The 20,874-nt window shown below is 49.5% G+C and overlaps 1 long non-coding RNA gene and 1 other non-coding gene across 2 annotated transcripts in view; both read right to left on the bottom strand.

Moving 5' to 3' along the window:
• The window catches only part of LOC138414278 (uncharacterized), a 41,360-nt gene that overhangs the window by 7,469 nt on the left and 13,017 nt on the right, over positions 1-20,874 (bottom strand). Inside the window, exon 2 of the long non-coding RNA XR_011246720.1 lies at positions 8,444-8,741. This is a non-coding gene — a long non-coding RNA (uncharacterized lncRNA). The remainder of the gene's footprint in view (positions 1-8,443; positions 8,742-20,874) is intronic.
• Positions 5,443-5,515, bottom strand: TRNAD-GUC (transfer RNA aspartic acid (anticodon GUC)). The gene has a single exon. It is a non-coding gene; the product is annotated as a tRNA-Asp (tRNA).

Here is a 20,874-nt window from a genome sequence, read left to right as displayed (position 1 = left end):
GCCAAATGGCCTTTGACAAGGGTGCCAAGACCATTCAATGGAAAAAGGATAGTCTTTTCAACTGATGCTGGGAAAAATGGATCTACATGCTAAAGAGTGAGCTTGGGTCCTTACCTCACACCATATTCAAAAATTAACTCAAAATGGATGAAATACCTAAATGTAAGAGCTAACACTATTACAACTCTTGAAAGAAAACATGGTTACTCTTCATGACCTTGGAGTTGGCAGTGGATTCTTAGGTATGATGCCAAAAGCAAGAGCAACAATAACCCAAGATAAATTGGACTTCATCAAATTTAAAACTTTTATGCATCTAAAGACACTATCAAGATAGTGGGACATATATACAATGGAATATTATTCCGCCATAAAAAGAAACGAAATTGAGCTTTTGTAGTGATGTGGGTGGACCTAGAGTCTGTCATACAGAGTGAAGTAAGTCAGAAAGAGAAAAACAAATACCATATGCTACCAAATATATATGGAATCTTTAAAAAAAATGGTTATGAAGAACCTAGGGGCAGGACGGGAATAAAGACACAGACCTACTAGAGAATGGACTTGAGGACACGGGGAGGGGGAAGGGTAAGCTGGGACAAAGAGAGTGGCATGGACATATGTACACTACCAAATGTAAAATAGATAGCTAGTGGGAAGCAGCCTCATAGCACAGGGAGATCAGCTTGGTGCTCTGTGACCACCTAGAGGGGTGGGATAGGGAGGGTGGGAGGGAAGGAGACGCAAGAGGGAAGAGATCTGGGGATATATGTATATGTATAGCTGATTCACTTTGTTATAAAGCAGAAACCAACACACCATTGTAAAGCAATTATACTCCAATAAAGATGTTTAAAAAATAAAGACATTATCAAGTTTGGGGTTAGCAGATGCAAACTATTACATATAGAATGGATAAACAATAAAGTCCTTCTGTATAGCACAGGGAACTATTTTCAATATCCTGAGATAAACCATAATGGAAAAGAATATAAAAAAAGAACATATATATGTATAAATGTATCACTTTGCTGTACAGCAGAAACACAGCATTGTAAATCAACTATACTTCAATTAAAAAAAATAAAAACAAAGGCGCCATAGAGTGAAAAGATGACCCACAGAATGAGAGAAAATATTTTCAAGTCGTATATCTCATAAGACTCTACTATCCAGAATATATAAATAACTCTGACAACTAAGCAACAAAAAGACAAACATCCCAATTCAAAATTATTTGAATGGACATTTCTCCAAGGAAGACATACAAATGGCCAACAAGCACATGAAAAGATGCTCAAAATCCTTAATCATAGAAATGCACATGAAAATGCACACAATGAGATACCACTTCACACCCATGAGGGTGGCTATGATTTTTTTTAATGGAAAAAAACAAGTGTTGGCAAGGATGTAGAAAAATTGGAAACTTCGTACATTGCAATTGGTAATGCAAAATGGTGCAGCTGCTATGGAAAAGTCTAACAGTTCCTCAAAAAGTTAAACGTTGGGTCAATTACCATACAAACCAGCAATTCTACTTCTAGGTATATATCCAAAAGAACTGAAATCAGGGAATTAAACAGATACTTGTATGCCAATGTTCACAGCATCATTATCCACAATAGCCAAAAGGTGGAAACAACACAAATGTCCACCAACAGGTGAATGGATAAACAAAGCATACAAGGGAATACTATTCAGCCACAAAAAGGAATAAAGTATCAGCACACACTACAGTGTGGATAAATCTTGAAACATTATGCCCAGTAAAATAAGCCAGACACAAAAGGTCACCTGTAATATGATTCCATGTATAGAAATATCTAAAACAGGTAAATCTATAAAAATAGAGAGCTGACTAGTGGTTGCCAGAGGCTGGGGGGAGGGGAGAATGGGGAGTGACTGCTAATGGTACAGGGTTTCCTTTTGAGATGATAAAATACTTTGGAACTAGATAGAGGTGATAATTGCACAACACTGTGATATATTAAATGCCACTGTTTACTGTAAAATGGTTAATGTCAATTTCTTCTCAGTTTTTAAAAATAAGCCTTCTGAGTGTCCTGAGACCCTGCCCCAGGGGGCTGGGAGACCTCACACTGCCAAGATCTAGTGAGAACAGTTGGGGTGGGGGAGGGGTGATGAGACAGATAAAGTGCTTCATCCCTTTTTTGCTAAGCACATAGGGCTGGATTCACTTAAGGCTAAAACATGAGGCTCTGATTAGCCAGTGGGATGGAAGGTGGGCTTCCAGAGCCAGCATGTGACACATGGGCACTCTTTTAACTGATGGTCTTGGAAAGACAGTCACACATGCAACTACCAATTAGACGATGAAAACTCGAGCAAGTGAAAGGGCAGCCGTGGCTACGTGATGTGGGTGATTCTTTTTTTTTTTTTTTTTTTTTGCGGTACGCGGGCCTCTCACTGTTGTGGCCTCTCCCGTTGCGGAGCACAGGCTCCGGACGCGCAGGCTCAGTGGCCATGGCTCACGGGCCCAGCCGCTCCGCAGCACATGGGATCTTCCCGGACCGGGGCACGAACCTGTGTCCCCTGCATCGGCAGGCGGACTCTCAACCACTGCGCCACCAGGGAAGCCCAATGTGGGTGATTCTTAAACCTACATCTGGAGGGCTTTCTGCCTGAGGCCGCCTGCCCCACCCTCACCCAGATCAGCTTCTTAGCAAGGCCCTGGGACATAGTTGGGGTCCTGACCCCTCTTCCCACAGGTGTGTGACCACCTCATCCACCAGGACTGACCTCACTGGGTGGACAGCAGCTGACCCTGCCTCTGGGCAGTGTGGCTCACTGTTCTAGGGGTCATACCTGTCTAGCTGTTCCGCATGGTCCACACTGTTACAGCTTTATCATCAATCCCGGTACCTCACGGTCTCAGCCCCCACTTCTCATAACTGCCTTGACTATCTCTGGCCCATTGCTCAAAACAAGCTGAAGTTTCTTGTTAGTTCTAATACAGGCAGACCTCATTTTATTGCACTTCACAGAAATCAGTGTTTTTTACAAATTGAAGCAACCCTGCATCAAGTCTGTGGTGCCATTTTTCAACAGCATTTTCTAACTTCAGGTCTCTGTGTCACATTCTAGTAATTCTCTTAAAAATAATGAAAATGTTTGAAATATTGCATTTGTGATGGTGCTATGTGATCAGTGATCTTTGATGCCACTATTGTAATTGTTTTGGGCACCATGAACTGTACCCATGTAAGACCATGAACTGAATGGATAAATGTGTGTGTTCTGACTGCTCTACCAACCAGCCGTTCCCCCCATCTGTCTCCCTCTCCTCAGGCCTCCCTGTTCCCTAAGACACAGCAAGATTGAAATTAGGCCAATTAATAACCCTACAGTGGCCTCTAAGTGTTCAAGTGAAAGGAAGAGTTGCATGTCTCTCACTTTAAATCAAAAGCTGAAGATGATTAAATTTAGTGAGGAAGGCATGTCAAAAGTCAAGGTAGGCCAAAAGCCAGGCCTCTTGCACCAAACAGCCAAGCTGTGAATGCAAAGGAAAAGTTCTTGAAAGAAATTAAAAGTGCCACTCCAGTGAACACATGAATGATAAAGTGAAACAGCCTTATTGCTGATATGGAGAAAGTTTTAGTCTAGATTGAAGATCTAACTAGCCACAACATTCCCTTAAACCAAAGTCTAATTCAGAACAAGGGTAACTCTCTTCAATTCTGTGAAGGCTGAGAGAGACAAGGAAGCTGCAGAAGAAAAGCCTGAAGCTGGCAGAGGTCGGTTCGTGAGGCTGAAGGAAAGAAGCCATCTCCATAAAATAAAAGTTCAAGGTGAAGCAGCAAATGCTGATGTAGAAGCTGCAGCAAGTTATCCAGAAGATCTAGCTGAGATCATTAATGAAGGTGGCTGCACCAAACAACGTATTCAATGTAGACGAGACAGCCTTCTATCAGAACAAGAGGCCATCTAGGACTTTCACAGCTAGAGAGGAGAAGTCAGTGCCTGGCTTCAAAGCATCAAAGGACAAGCTGACTTTCTTGTTAGGGGCTAATGCAGCTGGTGACTTTAAGTTGAAGCCAATGCTTATTTACCATTCTGAAAATCCTAGAGTCCTTAAGAATTATGTTAAATCTACTCTCCTATGCTCAATAAATGGAACCACAAAACCTGGATGACACATCTGTTTACAACATGGCTTACTGAATATTATAAGCCCACTGTTGACACCTACTGCTCAGAAAAAAAAAAAAGATTCAAAATATCACTACTCATTGACAATGCACCTGGTCACCCAAGAGGTCTGGTGGAGGTGTACAATGAGATTAATGCTATTTCCCTGTCTGCTAGCACAGCATCCATTCTGTAGCCCATGGATCAAAGAGTAATTTTTGATTTTGAAGCCTTATTATTTAAGAAATGCATATCATAAGGCTATAGCTGCCATAGATAGGGATTCCTCTGATGGATCTGGGCAATGTCAACTGAAAATCTTCTGAAAAGGATTCACCATCCTAGATGCCATTATGAACTTTTATGATTCATGGGAAGAGGTCAAATTATCAACATTAACAGGAGTTTGGAAGAAGTTTACTCAAACCTTCATGGATGACTTTGAGGGGTTCAAGACTTCAGTGGAGGGGGTAATTGCAGATGCGGTAGAAATAGCAAGAGAACTAGAATTAGAAGTGGAGCCTAAAGATGTAACTGAGTTGCTTCAATCTCATGACAAAACTTTTAATGAATGAGGAGTTGCTTCTCACGGATGAGCAATAAAGTGGTTTCTTGATATGGAATCAACTTCAGTGAAGGTGCTGTGAAGACTGTTGAAATGGCAACAAAGAATTTTAAATATTACATGAACTTAGTTGATAAAGCAGCAGCAGGGTTTGAGAGGATTGACTCCAATTTTGAAAGAAGTTCTACTATGGGTACAATGCTATCAAACATCATTGCATGCTACAGAGAAATCATTCATGAAAGGAAGAGTCAATCAATGTGGCGAACTTCATTATCTTATTTTAAGAAATTGTCACAGCCACCTCAACCTTCAGTAACCACTACCCTGATCAGTTAGCAGATATCAACATCAAGGCAGGACTCTCTACCAGGAAAAAGACTACAACTCACTAAGGCTCAGATGATGATTAGCATTTTAAAATTAAGGTATGTATGTAACATTACTCTTTTAGACATAATGCTATTGCACACTTAATAGACAACACTACAGTGTAAAGGTAACTTTTATATGCTCTGGGAAACCAAAAAATCATGTGATTTGCTTTATTGCGATGTTCTGGAACCAAAACCCATGGCATCTCCAAGTTGTGCCTGTAGTTTATGTGCAAATAGTGGACGGTATCGTTTCTCTTCTTCCTACCTGAGGCTCTTTGCCTTTTTGGTTTTTTGGGGGTTTGGGGTTTTTTTTTTTTCGGCCACACCACATGGCTTGCAGGATTTTAGTTCCCTGACCAGGGATCGAACCTGGGCCCTCAGCAGTGACAGCACAGAATCCTAACCACTGGACCACCAAGGAATTCCCTCTTTCTTGTCTTCTTGTGCTAGCTTCCAGGTTGAGGCCCACCATCTCTTACGACGTCTTGTCTTTTTTCTAACCTAGAAGTTGTCCCTTTAAAAAATCGCACCACAGTGAGCTAGTCTACTGCAAAAACCCTTTGGCTGAAACCATGTAAAAATGCTGGGGAAAAAAATAAATTTTGTTTCTGAACTCACAAAAAATATATAATGTAGTGCAAGAAGAGAAGCTGAAAGCCAGAACAGTGCACCGCAGGCTGCAGGAAGAGGCACCTTGTCCTGATGACATGGGGACTCCCAACAAAGACCTTTCCATAAAACTAGAACCCTTTCAGGGCCAAAACATTAGACAACAAAATCAATGAACCCCAATTTGGTTCTTTGAAAATATCAGTAAAAGGGATAAACTAGCTACAATGATCAGACAAAAAGGAGACAGAACACAAATTACAACATCAAGAAGGAAAAAGGGGACATCACTACAGATCGTATAGACATTGAAAGGACAATAAGAGAATATTGTGGACATTATTCTAATAGACTTGACATCCTAGTTGAAGTGAAAAAGAATTCCATGAAATATACACATTACTAAAAGTGACTCACAAAGAAAGAGAAAACCCAAACAGCCCCATCACAATTAAAGAAATTGAATTCATAATTTAAAATCTCACAAAGAAAACTTCAGACCGAGATGGCCTGATTGGTAAGTTCTATCAACATTTAATGAAGAAATGATGGCATTCTATACAAACTTTCAGAAAATAGAGGAGGAGGAAACGCACACTACTGATCAGAATATAAAAAGGTATGGGACTTCCCTGGTGGCTCAATGGATAAGACTCCGTGCTCCCAATGCAGGGGGGCCAGGTTCAATCCCTGGTCAGGGAGCTAGATCCCACATGCATGCTGCAACTAAGAGTTCGCATGCCACAACTAAGGAGCCAGCGAGCTGCAACTAAGGAGCCCACGTCCCACAACTAAGGAACTAGTGCAACCAAAGAAAGAAAGACTATAAAAAGGTACAATCACATGAAAAACAGTTTGGCATTTTGAAAACATTAAACATGTACTATCATATGACCCAGCCATTCCTCTCCTAGGTATGAAAACAGAGACCTTTAAGCACTGTTCTTAGCCGACCTATTCATAATAACCAAAGAGCTGGGACCAGCCCAGGGGTCCATCAGTAGGCAAGTGGATGAACCCATTGTGTTGTAAACATGCATGTAAACATGCAAATATTTGCATGTAAACATGCAAATAATTCTTAGCAATAAACAGATCAAATTATTGCTACACATTTGAACCTCAAAAACATGTTGAGCTAACAAATCCAGGAACAAAAGAATATACACCATATGATTCCATTTATATAGGACTCTAGGGAAGAAAAAAGTCCCAGTCAATCCCTCTCCAACTCCGCCCCGGCTAACCATTGACCTGTTCTCTGTCCCTGGGAAGTGGAACAAGGGAATATCTGCGGGGGCTGGAAATGTTCCATATCTTAATTGTGTGGTAGGTACCTCAGTGTACACATTTGTCAAAAACCATCACGCTGTACACTTAAAATAGGTGCATTTTGTTTCATGTAAAGTACGACTGACTCTCTGCATAAAGCCCTGATTTGTAGTATTTTTTAATTTCCATGATCTAGACACTCCCACCACATCACTCAGCCCAGAGCTGGGAAGGGGTGTGCATGGTCAGTCTTGTGCAGCAGTACAAGCCAGCTCTGGCACAATACCACTTGTCCCTCAGTCAAGTTGGTCTTGAAAAGAAAACAAAGAAACCCTGAAATATCATTACGGCAGGCTAAAATAAATAAGACTTTCAATACCAAGTGTTGATGAAGACACAGAGCAGTGGAAATGCCGGTAAAAGCATAGATTGGCGATATCTATTAAAAGTAGACACTTGGGCTTCCCTGGTGGCGCAGTGGTTGAGAGTCCGCCCGCCGATGCAGGGGACATGGGTTCGTGCCCCAGTCCGGGAAGATCCCACATGCCGCGGAGCGGCTGGGCCCATGAGCCATGGCCGCTGAGCCTGCGCGTCCGGAGCCTGTGCTCCGCAACGGGAGAGGCCACAACAGTGAGAGGCCCACGTACCACAAAAAAAAAAAAAAAGTTGACGCTGTACATACCCAGGACCCAGCTGCGCCATGCCTGGGGCGTCCACAACAGAAGTGTGCACTACAGGTCACAGCAGCACTGTTCACTAAAGACCAAACACCCATCAGGAGTGAAGAGGTGGACGGGGGTCACGCACTCACACAACGGGACACTTTACTGCACTCGGATACACACCTCGTGACTTCACTTACAATACGACGCTCACAGGCAAGCGGTGCTAAGTGCAGGGTTGTGGTCACGTTGGGGGACACCGACCTTCAGCCTCTGAACATTTTCTGAGCTCACATTTTGTGGACTTTTGTATGTGTTCCAATCCACAATTAAAATGTTTTTGACAGAAAAATCTGTTTTCATCGTTGAGTGTCAGACCCTTTACACTGTATTTATTATATGAGCCCAGAACTGGGTGTTTGTCTTTTCATAGACACGCGTAAGAAGGTGCTGTGCCCACTTGACTCCGGGTGGGGTTCCTGCGCATCTTGTCTTGCGCTGTGACTGACACACTTTCCCTTTGCTGGTTGCCCATCGTGGAAGGGCTTTCTGTTCCCTGAGTTTGTAAACCTGCTGGATGAGACTCAAAAGCTTCAGACAGCCCTCCCTCCCGCCCAGGGCAGTTTGGTTCTTTTCTAAAGTCAACGCTTGAACGCTGAGGGACCAGAGCAAGTGAACAAAGCCTCCCAAGATAGAGCTGGCGGCGCCCGGTTGGCCCACGTCTACCTGCAAGGACACCTTGCTCTGGGGCTGAAAGTCAGGAAAGCGGTGACGTGAAGCCGGCAGAACCAGATGACTCCTCTTACCTGCCTTTCCTCCTGCACGGGGTCCACGGTTCCATTTGTCCTGGGAGGGTCATCTGCGTCACTGCCCCCGCTGGCGCTGGCTCGGTAGGGCTGCACCTGGGGCGAGGGCCTCAGCGCCAGCCAGCAGCTGCGCTCCCCGCGGGCACACATTTGCATCTCAATAACCGGGGCTGAAGCTGAAGGAGCCAGCTGTCAGAGCCTCGGGAGAAACGCGCCTTGTTCCTTTAAGGGGTGGGCTCAAGGCTCTTCATCAAGTGGCCTCCATCTCCCCGCTGGTCTTCACACTCACACAATTCTTCTAGACGAAAAAAATATGAAGCACCATTAGCGAGCGAGTTATCAGGGGCCAACTGTGTCCCCATCAATGCCCCTCAGTCCATTGTGGCCGTCGTGCAGCTGCAGGGCTGGCGCCGAGCAAGCCGCCGGCTGGGCTGTCCCTCCATCCCGTCTGACCATCCCCACTGGGCACTGAGGCCATCAAGCCCTTTCACTGTCGTGTCCAGTGGAAGTGGATGGCACGTTCAGAGCTCATGCACTGTCCTGGGGGGACCAGGCCCAGCCAACGCCCCCCAGACGATGGCTCAGCCCCAGTGGATCCCATCCTCCCCTCACCCGCCGGCTGTTCTTGTCGACCCAGTGCCATGAGCCCACCCCTTGCTGACCAATGCCCCTGGCTGCCCACTGACCCAGGGTCTCGGCACACAGGTCTGCCCCAGAGGCCTTCCCTGGCCCATCCCAACGCGTCCCTCACTAGGAGTCTCGGAACAGGTGTCCCTGGGCCTGGTGTTCCATACTCCTCAGTCCCCACACAAGGGCATCACCTCCACCAGTGAGGGCCTGCAGGTCAGCGGTGGTGGGTTGAATACTATCCCCCAAAGTTCATATCCACCCAGAACCGCAGAACATGACCTTAGAAATAGGGTATTTACAGATGTGATCAGTTAAGAGGAGGTGATGCTGGGTTAGGCTGGGACTAAACCAATGTCCAGCGTCCTCACACCAGGAAGAGACACAGACACAGGGGAGGCCATGTGACCACAGAGGCAGAGACAGTGATGCGGCCACAACCCAGGGATGCCAGAGCCCCCAGAAGCAGGACGAGGTGGGAAGGATCTTCCCCTGGAGCCTCGGACTTCTGGCCTCAGACCAGGAGATGGGACATTCCTTTCTTCCTAAACCCCCCAGGTTATGCCCCTGTGCTGCAAGGACCCCCAGAGACCCACACACTGGAGGAGGAGGCAGCGCCTCTGGACTCAGGAGAGCCTTGCATGCCCAGATCTGGCCGTGCAGAGCATGGGGCCCAGGGTGGCCCCCACAGCCACCCTCCTCGATGACCTGGGGGCAGGTGGGCAACCACCTCCCCAGGCAGCAGCCCCACCCAAAAGGGTCCGGGATGCAGGGCAGTGAGATGGACGGTTCTGCTCTGGGGACTGGCTCCACCCCATCAGCTCATGCAGGGCCCCCCACGCATCTGTGCCCTTGACCCCACCTGCCCCTCTGAGCCCTTCGCACCCAGCCAGGAGCCACTGGGACCCCTCGCCCCTGCCCAGGGGGCACATTGCCCTGGATACAGGCAAATTTTGGTATGAGTCCCTAGGGGAGCGGGACACTGGGCATTCACGGGTGACACCTAGGGAGGACAGGGGCCAAATTCCTCCCTAGATGGTGAGGCAGGTGCCCAGGTGGCCATGCCGGGAGGTACCAGCAGGCCCGCAGCCCAGGGCGGGGCTCTTTGAGCTCCTCCTGCCCAACGCAGAAGGGAGGCGCTGTGGGTGGCACCCACTTTCCATCACTAGCAGCTCTAGGCAGGAATACACTGGGAACTGACATAACAGGCACCATGGAACCACAGGCCCCTTGCTGGGAGGAAGAACCATAAGGACAGGCCAGGGGGAAACAGACCAAGAGGCTCCCTTCTGCTCTGAAGGGGAAGAGCCCCACCTGGGAGGGGACCCACCCCAACGCTCTGCCCTTCCCTAAGGGTGCCAACCTTGTCTGTCAACCTCCCCTGGGGTGCTGGATGGGCCAACCCCATGAGGAGCCGAGGACACAGGTCACCTGGTCCCTCATCTGTGACCCTCAGGGCCAGCTTGGGGGTTCAGAGGGAATCAGGTGCGGCCACAGGGCCTGAACAGTCTAGGCATCAACATCAACACTCCAGGTTTCCACAGGGACCGGGAGAACCAGACAGAAACAGGGCAGGTGGACCGACCGCAGGTTCTTGCCAAACATCTAAGAGACATTTGGGGTTTGGAATCACAGATCAGGGCTGTGGGCGGCATCCTATTCCATAGACTTTTCTGGGGAGGAGAGACTCTCACCCTAAGAGAGAAAGAGGGGCCAGCAGAGTCGGCAAGGCCTACCTCAGATGCTGGTGGAGCCCCCGCACACACGTGTGCACACAGGCAGGACCACATATGTACACGTGCAGGCACACTGGCACAGGGGTGCTTCTTAAGTACACAGTTGTGTATATGACATTTCATACTAATATCACAGTTACATAAATTGTGTGACTAGCTAGAGATTTTGGAAATAGGAGTGACCACCAGACCTGACCCTCCACCCTGTGGGCCACAGCAGAGGTGGCCACGCTGGGCCTGCCTGGACTGACCTCCAAGCAGGTGGAAATAAGCTCCTGGCAAGCGCAGAACACACGGGTTCAGATGCCTCTTCCAAAGGAAGGTCCAGCATCCCGGGGTTGGGGGCACCTCGGCTGTCTGGCGCCCACACGTGCGGTCTCGCTTGCCTGTCCCCACCCCCTCCCCGAGGACACCCAGCAGCACGGCTGCTCTGAGGAGCCAAGATGACACCAGGAGGACACCATCTGGCTGCAGGACCCCCGGCCCCCTGCCCAGAGCTGTGGCGGGTCCTGCCGGAGCCCCCAGCCCAGTCTGTGGCTGCACTGACTGACCCACCCAGGGCAGCTGTGGCAGCAATGAGCCAGGGTACGAGCCCCCAGTGCACACAGCCAACCAGCTCCTTCCACGTTTGCTGGTGTCACAGGGTCTTGGCTGGTGGGACACAGTTATCAAGGGGGTTCCCTTCTATCATCCCTGAGTGCTGGGGCAGGAATGGCTGCAAAGCCCAGAGGGGGCTTCCAGGTGGAGGCAGAAGCTAGAGGCCCTGACGCGGCTCTGCCCGCTGACCCCACCGAGACTCAGCACCTAATTACTCCTGCTCCCATCCCAGGGCTGGCAGAGGATGCCCTGGAGGGGCTACCAGCCAGGCCATGCTCTAAGGGTCAGGGGGACAGCTGCCCGGAGAGGAGGGGACGACACCTGAGACCACAGGCACCTCCTCTGCCTCAAAAAGGAAGACGCCAGGATCCCTGGACGCAGAAGCATCTGTCTTCCCCGGGTCAGGTTAGCAGGGAGATGGCAGAGCCAGGAAAACCCGGCACACAGCCGCCTCTTCACAGGATGAGAGGGGCAATGCCCCACCCGAGGCTGGGGGGACAGCTGGCCCGCCACTGTTGGGGCTCAGGCACCACAGCTGCACAGGCAGCCGAACCCCACTCAGACCCAGGAAGCAGAGTGCACACTGCCCAGAACTCCTATCTGTACCGCGCAGCTGGCAAGGGCCAGAGGCAGCTCACGGCGGGAGCGGGGGGTGGGGGGGGGGTTGGGGCTGGCATCGTCCACCCTTGGTCAGGGTGCCCACAGGTCCCTAAACAAGGTGGGGCGCTGAGCCCAGGTCCCGGCAAGCAGCACAGGGTACAGCGGCCCATCCCTTCCCGAACGGGCGCCCAGGGCCAGTGCTGAGCCATCCTTACCAGCCTGCAAGGTGGGAACCCACATGCACCTCACAGCTCAGGGACAGAAGCCGAGGGGCTTTGTGGAAAGACTTGCCCACCCTGATGATCCCGCAGCCCCAGCCTCTGAGCTGAAACCGGCGAGTCTCTCGCAGCCTTCTCAGGACCAGTGGGTCCAAGCTGGGGCCAGGAAAGGAAGGCACCCTTGCACCGACAGGAGCAGGGCACACCCCACACCTGGGGCCACACCAGAGAGCAGCCCACAGGGCCGGGCAGCAGGGGAGGCCGCTGCCAGGGCCCCATCATCCTGCCTTACCGGGATAGGCCCCAAATCCAATGACAGTGTCCTTACAGGAGACAGAAGAGGACAGACACAGACTGAGAAGAAGTCACGTGAAGGTGGAGATGGGAGCCCCCAGAAGCTGGAAGAGGCTGGAAGGATCCTCCCATGGAGCCTCTGTCTTGGTCTGACTTCTGGCCTCCAGACTGTGAGAGGATGAGGGTCTGCTGTTCTCACCACCCAGGTTGTGGTGATTTGATCTGGCAGCCCCAGAACACTAGCACACCCACCATCCCACTCTAGTGTGGATGTGATGGGGGCAGCCCCCTCCCCAGGCTTCTTCCGACTTCTCTGGTCAGCCCTGGGGGCACACCCTTGGCCCCGGCTTCAATGGACACACCCAAGTCAGAAGCAGAAACGCCCCTCCTTTGATAACTTAGATGAAATGGACCAATTCCCCCCAAATCACAAACAACCAAACTCACCCAAAATGTAATAGATACTGAATGGTACTATAATTGTCAAAGACGTTGAATTTGCAGTTAAAACTATGGAAGAGAAATGTCCAGGCCCAGGTGGTTTTACTGGTGAATTCTACCAAACATTTAAAGAAAAAGTAACACCAATTCTACCCGATCCCTTCCAGAAAGTAGAAAAGGAGGGAACACTTCCGCGGTCAGCATTACCCAAATCAAAGCCAGAAAGGACAAACAAGAAAACCACAGACCAACATCACTCATGAAATAGAAAATGAGCCAGCAACCAAGTGGGCTCAGCTTCAAAATTTGAAAATCAAAAGACCAAATAAGAAACACCATATAATCATATCAACAGATGAAGAAAAAACATTAGACAAAATTCAATATCTATTCATGATAAACAACAACCACCACCTCTCAGCAAATCAGAACAAGAACTTCCGGAACCTGACAAAGGGCATCTACACACCCACAGCCGCCCCTCTCCCCCATGCCCCTCCTCAGTGGAGAAAACCATACAGCGGTCTGGCTGGGAACCGACCCCTCTGTTCTGAGGAGCTGGGCAAGAGTGGGGAGGGGGCAGACAGTCCAGAAAAGGCAGGACGCCACCACTGTCAGATGGGAGAAGCTGGCAGACAAGCTCCGTGTCTCAGCCAGAGCATCACACAAAGGCCACCTCCCCCAGGGCAGGGGCCCCGGCCCAGGAGACACCCCTGTGTCCCAGGGTCTAGTGCTGAACCATGGTCAGGCCCAGGGTGGGCCTGCAGACGCCCCCGCCCCCTGGGGTCCTCAGAGGCTGGGTCTGAAGGAGCTGCACCCCTGGTGTGGTCGCCCTCAGGTCCAGGCTCAGCCCGGGTGTGCCCTCCCAGCGGCTCTCAGGTGGGGGACCCTGAAGGGGCATCAACACATCAGCAGGACCCCTAGGGACTGTCATAGGCGACAGCTGGAGGTGAGAGGCTGGAGCTAGGCCTCGAACTTGCAGGTTCACAGCTCACAGCGTCTAGGCCAAGCGGCCTCCCCACGCATCATTCCAACATGTCAATAACTTCATGGGGATTTTCGTCCTCCTGAGGTGAGAGCTTGACAAGGCCTGTGTATCGGCCGCAGGGCATCCCCCAGAGCCAGGCCCTCCAAGAAGGGCCTTGACTGGCCTGTGGCTTCGGACCCTGGCCTCACTCGGACTGACGTCCAGTGCCCGCGGGCAGCGCTCAAGGACAGAGCTGGGCCGAGGGACCCCGGCCTCCCAGCTCACAGCCCAACGTAGTGTAAACATTTGGTAGAATCTCAGTGAAGCGGCCTGGGCGTTCCTCCAGGGAGGTTTTTAAATCACTAACCTAATCTATTTCTTACAGGTCTTAGCTTCTGACAGTGAGAAAAGGCAAAGGGAAAAATAACAAATAACGAAAAGCACACAGATGTGAGTCTCCTGGTCTTCCTCACACAGGAGAGAAGGAACCCGCCTCCTTCCTGGCTGTTTCCCGACCAAATGTGATTCAAACATCACCTCTCCTGATGACGCCGTTCCTGACAGATGTGGCAGCGGGGACCCTTGTCTCCAGGTCTCTGTCCTGTGGAGACGCCTCCAAACAGGAAAGCGGCAAATCCCCTGACGGTCCCGCGGTCAGGATTCGGCCCCTGCAGGTGACCCGGCCTGCTCGGAGTCTGCACCTGGCCCCAGCCTGACCCCACACAAATGACCGAGGAGACCCCAGACACATCCAGGCCCCCTACCCGGGCACATCAAGCTGACGGCGACCCCCGCACGTCACGTCCAACACCTGACCCTCACCCTGCTTCCCTGCCCCCTGCCCCCTACCCCCTACCCCAGCCCCACGCCTTCCCCTCACAGCCCCCCTCCCCGCCATTGCCTCCACCCCACCCAAAGCGCGCCCCCCACCACAGCTCCACCTGCCCAGCCTGAGCCCCTCCCCCATCCACTCACAAGCCCCCACCTCCCCATGGCCCCACATACGCTGTCATCCCCAGGGGACCAGCCCAACAGCGGGCCAGCACAGCGCAAATCAACCGGGACCCCGTCCCTTGAACGTACCCACCAGCTCACTCGATTTCTCTTCCCTCATCTCTGAACGGACGCTGGAGACCTCGTGCACAATCAGCAGGAAAGCAAGCCCACCACCTGCGGACAATCATACTCAGGCCTCCCCCTCCGAACCGCTCACCTTTCTGCTCAGGGCGCACGCAGGAGGGGAGGGGGCGCAGGGTGGGGGTCCCAGCGGAGAGAGGACGAGCCCCATTGACCACAGCCCAGGCCCAAGCGGGGCCCAGACCCTACTGTGACCAGGGCCCTGAATGCGGGTGGGGCCTGCCACAGGACTTGAAAAAGGTGCTAGGACTCCTGTGATTACCCTCGCCAAGGGCTTCACGCCACCCACCTGAGCCTCGTTGAGACGCCCACACACAAAGACTGCAGCCTCCACCTGTACTGCCCTAGTGGAGCTAGCTGGGCGGGGCCTCACACCCACGGACCTGAGAGATGATGGTAAACAGGTGTGGCTCAAGCCGTGGAATTGTGGAAATCTGTTACACAGCCACAGAAATCTAATTCAGTCACAAAGGAAGCATCAGCGAGTTCCATGAAGTAGAAATGTTATAGAACTGATCATGATGCAATAAGACCACAAGTTGTTAACAGTGTCAAAAAGCAGACAGAAAAAGACTTTCATGTGGACAAATTTTTTTAAACTATTAACTCTTGGATGAGTGGGGAAATACAACCGAAAGTATAGAATTTCTAAAAAAAATAATGACGTGAAAACACTACACATCAGAATCTATGAAATACATTTAAAGCACTAATCATAGAGCAATTCACAATATTAAACATTTCTATTTAAAAAGATGAAAACAAGTTAAATTCCCAACTCAAACAAAGCTTAGAAAAAGAACTAAGTAAATCAATAGAGAGCATAAGAGAGGAAATAATAAAAATGAGAAGAGGCATTACAGGGTAAAGAACAGAAAAAACACAATTATGATTAGTAAACCAAAATCCTAATTTTTAAACTAACAGAATAGGTCATCCATTAGTTAACTTAATTGAGAAAATAGAAGAAAACCAAAAATAATAATAATAATAATAAGAGGAGGACTTCCTTGGTGGCACAGTGGTTAAGAATCCACCTTCCAGGGCTTCCCTGGTGGCGCAGTGGTTGAGAGTCCACCTGCCGATGCAGGGGACACAGGTTCGTGCCCCGGTCCGGGAAGATCCCACATGCCGCAGAGCGGCTGGGCCCGTGAGCCATGGCCGCTGAGCCTGCGCGTCCGGAGCCTGTGCGCCACAACGGGAGAGGCCGCAACAGTGAGAGGCCCGTGTACCGCAAAAAAAAAAAAAAAAAAAAAAAAAAGAATCCACCTGCCAATGCAGGGGACACAGGTTCGAGCCCTGGTCCGGGAAGATCCCACCTGCCGTGGAGCAACTAAGCCTGTGTGCCACAACTACTGAGCCTGCACTCTAAAGCCCGTGAGCCACAACTACTGAACCCACATGCCACAACTACTGAAGCCCACGCACCTAGAGCTCATGCTCCATAGCAAGAGAAGCCACTGCAATGAAAAGCCCACACACCGCAATGAAGAGTAGCCCCCGCTCACCGCAACTAGAGAAAGCCTGCACAAAGCAATGAAGACCCAACGCAGCCAAAAATAAAAATAAAAATAAATTAATTAATTAATTAAAAAAAAACTGGCCCTGTTAGAGATGGAAACCTTAGACCCATTTCCATGGAAGAAATAAAGTTACCAGGAAACACTCAGCCCCCTGTCCCCACAAAAAGGCAATAGGCACAGGTAATTTCATAGATAAATTCTACCAAATCTTTAAGGACCAGATGGTCTTTTTTTTTTTATTTGGAGTACAGTTGCTTTACAATGTTGTGTTAGTTTCTGCTGTACAGCAAAGTGAATCGGCTATACATATACATATATCCCCTATTTTTTGGATTTCCTTCCTATTTAGGTCACCACAGAGCAAGGGACCAGATGGTCTCAAAGCTTTACAAATTATCCCACAGCATTGAAGATGAGGGGAAAACTTTTATATTCTTTTTCTAAAGCAAGAAGAACATTGGTAACCTAACTATAATAAAGACAGTATGAAAGAAGACATTTACAAGCCAATATCACTTATGAATATTGATGCAAAAGCACCAACTAAAACATTGCCCATCAGAATACAACCCCATACAAGGAAAATAAGACACCACAGCCAAGGGGGATTTATCCCAAGACTCCAAAGTTGCTTCACTATCAGACATTCCAGACATAAAATTCACTATATTGACAGATTTCAGGTGAAAAATCATGATTCTCTCCATAAGTGCAAAAAAAGCCCTGACAAAATTTAATGCCCGTTCCTGATAAAAATATAAACAGTAAGGAAAATAGATATTGATAGATAGATACTTTCTTCACAAAACAAAATATATATACCATTTCCTAAACCCACCACCCCCCTGAACAAGAGATGCTACTGTCAGCACTGTACAGAGGCATTAGCCATTGTAATCAGACAAGAAAAATCAGTGAGGATCATACGAACTGGAAAAGAAATGAAACTTTCTCTATTTGCAGAGGCTATGATCGTCTACCTGGAAAAGCTTAGAGCAATGCTGTGCAATTAAACTTTTTGTGATGATGGAATGTTCCACATCCTCCATGTCCAAAACAGGACCCACCAGCCACATGCAGCTATTGAGCTTTGAAATAGGGCTCCTGTGACTGAGGAACCGAGTGTTTGGTTTCATTTCATTTTATTTTATGTGCATACATACATTTATTTATTTATTTATTTATTTATCTTGGTTGCGTTGGGTCTTCATTGCTGTTCGCGGGCTTCCTCTAGTTGCAGCGAGCGGGGGCTACTCTTCACTGTGGTGCGTGGGCTTCTCACTGCAGTGGTTTCTCTTGTTGTGGAGCATGGGCTGTAGGCGCGTGGGCTTCAGTAGTTGTGGCATGTGGGCTCAGTAGTTGTGGCTCGCGGGCTCTAGAGCACAGGCTTCGTAGTTGTGGCGCACGGCCTTAGTTGCTCCACAGCATGTGGGATCTTCCCAGACCAAGGCTCAAACCCGTGTCCCTTGCATTGGCAGGTGGGTTCTTAACCACTGTGCCACCAGGGAAGTCCCTGCACATGTATTTTTATCAGCAATGGGCATTAAATTTTGTCAGGGCTTTTTTTGCACCTATGGAGAGAATCATGTGATTTTTCTCCTGAAATCTGTCTATATAGTGAATTTTATGTATAGAGTTTCTGATAGTGAAGCAACTTCGGAGTCTTGGGATAAATCCCCCTTGGTTGTGGTGCTTTATTTTCCTTATATAGGGTTGTATTCTGATGGCCAATGTTTTGGTTAGCGCTTTTGCATCAGTATTCAACAGCTACAAGTGACTATCACATTGGACAGCAGGTCTGGCCATAGAGAATCAATGGGGAAAATTGACTCAAACAATAAGCGAGTTCACAAAGGCATGAAATTATCACACAGAAATCCAGAGCTTCATGTCCACACAAAATAACTCCCATCAACATCAGACACCAAGAAGATGAAACACTTTGGAATTAACCTAACAAGTGTGCAAAAGTCATTATTGGGACAATTAAAGAAATGTGAGTACAAATTGCAGATTAGAGAACACCTAGTATTGTATCGAGGTTAACATCCCGATTTTGACTTATGCTTCGGTCATAGGAGAATGAACGCCCATGTTTAGGAAACACACCCCTGGAATATTTAGGGTTGAGGGGGGCACCATTATGCAACTTAATCTCTGAAGACAAACATAGGAAACATTGACTTTTGGGTAATCTGGGAGAAAGGAATGCAGGATTCACTGACCTATTTTTGCAACTTTTCTCTAAATGTGAGATCATTTCACAATAAAAAGTTAAAGAACTGAATTATAAATGCCACGCTCTATGACCTGGCACTTCCTTGCAGGAACTTGGGTCACACTTGTGCCTGTGAGAACAGCTTCTACGAAGAGCTTCTCTGTTATGTCCAATACTTTCTACTACATTCTAACATCACTAAATTATGTGCGTCCTAACACGGCGGCTCCTTACATCCACCAAAGAAGGGCCGGGCAGATGGAGACAACCCCCCACACACAGACCACAGAAGGTGCAGAAGGGTGTGTGTGTGGAGGGCTGTGGAGGGCTCTGTGCACACAGAATGTCCCCAGGACACCGAGAAACGCGGGGTGGCCATCTCTCGGGGAGGAACTCGGAGCACTGGGGTGGGGAAAAAATTCATGTTTCAGTACATATCCCTGAAAATTAAATATTTAAAAACTTAAATAATTTTGATACTGTCAAATACAAGATGGTACAGCCGGAACCCTGCTATGGGCTGAATTGTGTCCCCAAAAATAGATGTTGACATCCTGACCCACAACATCTCAGAATGGGACCTTGTCTGGAAACAGGGTCTTTGCAGATGTAGTTAGTTAAGATGAGGTCTTACTGGAGCAGGGCGGCCCTAATCCGCTAAGACTGGTGGCCTTCTAGGAGGAGGAGGCAAGACACAGCCGTATGAAGACGGAGACGGATGGGGGATACGTCCAAAGGCCAGGACGCCAAGGGTTGCAGGCAGCACTAGAAGCTGGAAGAGGCAGGAGAAGCCTCCCCTGGAGCCTCAGAGGGAGCGGCCTGATCTGACTTCTGGCCTCCAGACAGTTAGGGGACGCACTTCTGTGGTTTGAAGCCCCAGCCTGTGTGTTAGGCAGCCCTGGGAAAAGTAACACAGACCCTGAAAGCAAACAGGCCTGAGCCCAAGGTGCAAACATCAGCCCATCAGCCAGCCTGCAAGCTCCGGCCCAGGAGCAAGGACACCCCCTCCCTGGTCGGTCCCTGTCACAGGATGTAGACTTGGCCCCACTGCTGTAGCCAGAAACCACCTCCGGTTTGTCAAGTCCAAACGTGGGCTCTTTCAAATGCTAATTGGGATGCATAGGGGGCTCCCCAAAGGAAAAGAAATAATGGGCAAAGCAGGGCCCTAAAGGAGCTGTGAGGGGAGAGAAGGGACGGGAGGCAGACAGGAAGCAAGGACACGCAGACAGGGGGTCTGCACACACTGTGCCACGTCTGTGCGCTGCCCGAGGGGGTGGGGTCCAGACCAGAGAGCGGCGGGGACGGCGACAAAGAGCCCAGCAGAAAGTCTAGTGACGGCAGTGTCCAGCACAGGTAGGAACTCAGCCGCACCGACGTTTGCAGGGCGACCCCAGGTGACCAGCCCTGCTAAGCAGAGTTGTGTCCACCAAGAGAGGACTTTGTCAGCCCCGGGTGTCACTGGGGTCGTCCACTCACCGGAGGAGCCAGGCAGGGCCCCGCTTCACATGCAGATGCAGGAGCAGGTGCCGCGGCCAACACGCCTCACCCTGGTTCCACACATTAGTGTCTTAGCTGTGCCAACATGCTCACACACATACACACATGTGCACACGCACACCCCAGCTTTGAGGAGCCCTTCTGCCTCCTTATTCACTTACTCCCAGACCAGCTTTGCCCTTTCTAGATGGGTCGGAACAAGGCAGGCATCCTTACCAGGGACAGGAACCACAGAGCAGGCGTCCACAGCCGCAGGGCTGTGAGTGGTTACGCCGGAGGACCGAGAACAGAGACAAGTGCTCTGACCAGCAGGACTAGGGTTCCGCTGTTGAGGTAGCGAGTCACTCACACACACAGGCAGAAATTCGAGGGAGGCTGTGGAGTTGGGTGGAATCGGGAGGCATATGGGTGTGAACTCAGTTTCAATCCAAGTGGCTACAGACCAAAGTGCACAAACGTGTGTGTGCACGTTCACGTGTTCCTTAGCTCCGTCCAAGAGCATCTAGAGTACTTTCCAAATCCTACCTCTCACTGAAGGCACCAGGCTCTGCAGAGTGGCCACGTCCAGGGCTGGGC

This window comes from Delphinus delphis, chromosome 15 (genome assembly GCF_949987515.2).
Source record: "Delphinus delphis chromosome 15, mDelDel1.2, whole genome shotgun sequence".
Classification (NCBI taxonomy): Eukaryota; Metazoa; Chordata; class Mammalia; order Artiodactyla; family Delphinidae; genus Delphinus; species Delphinus delphis.
This window is presented reverse-complemented; position numbering and strand designations above follow the sequence as displayed.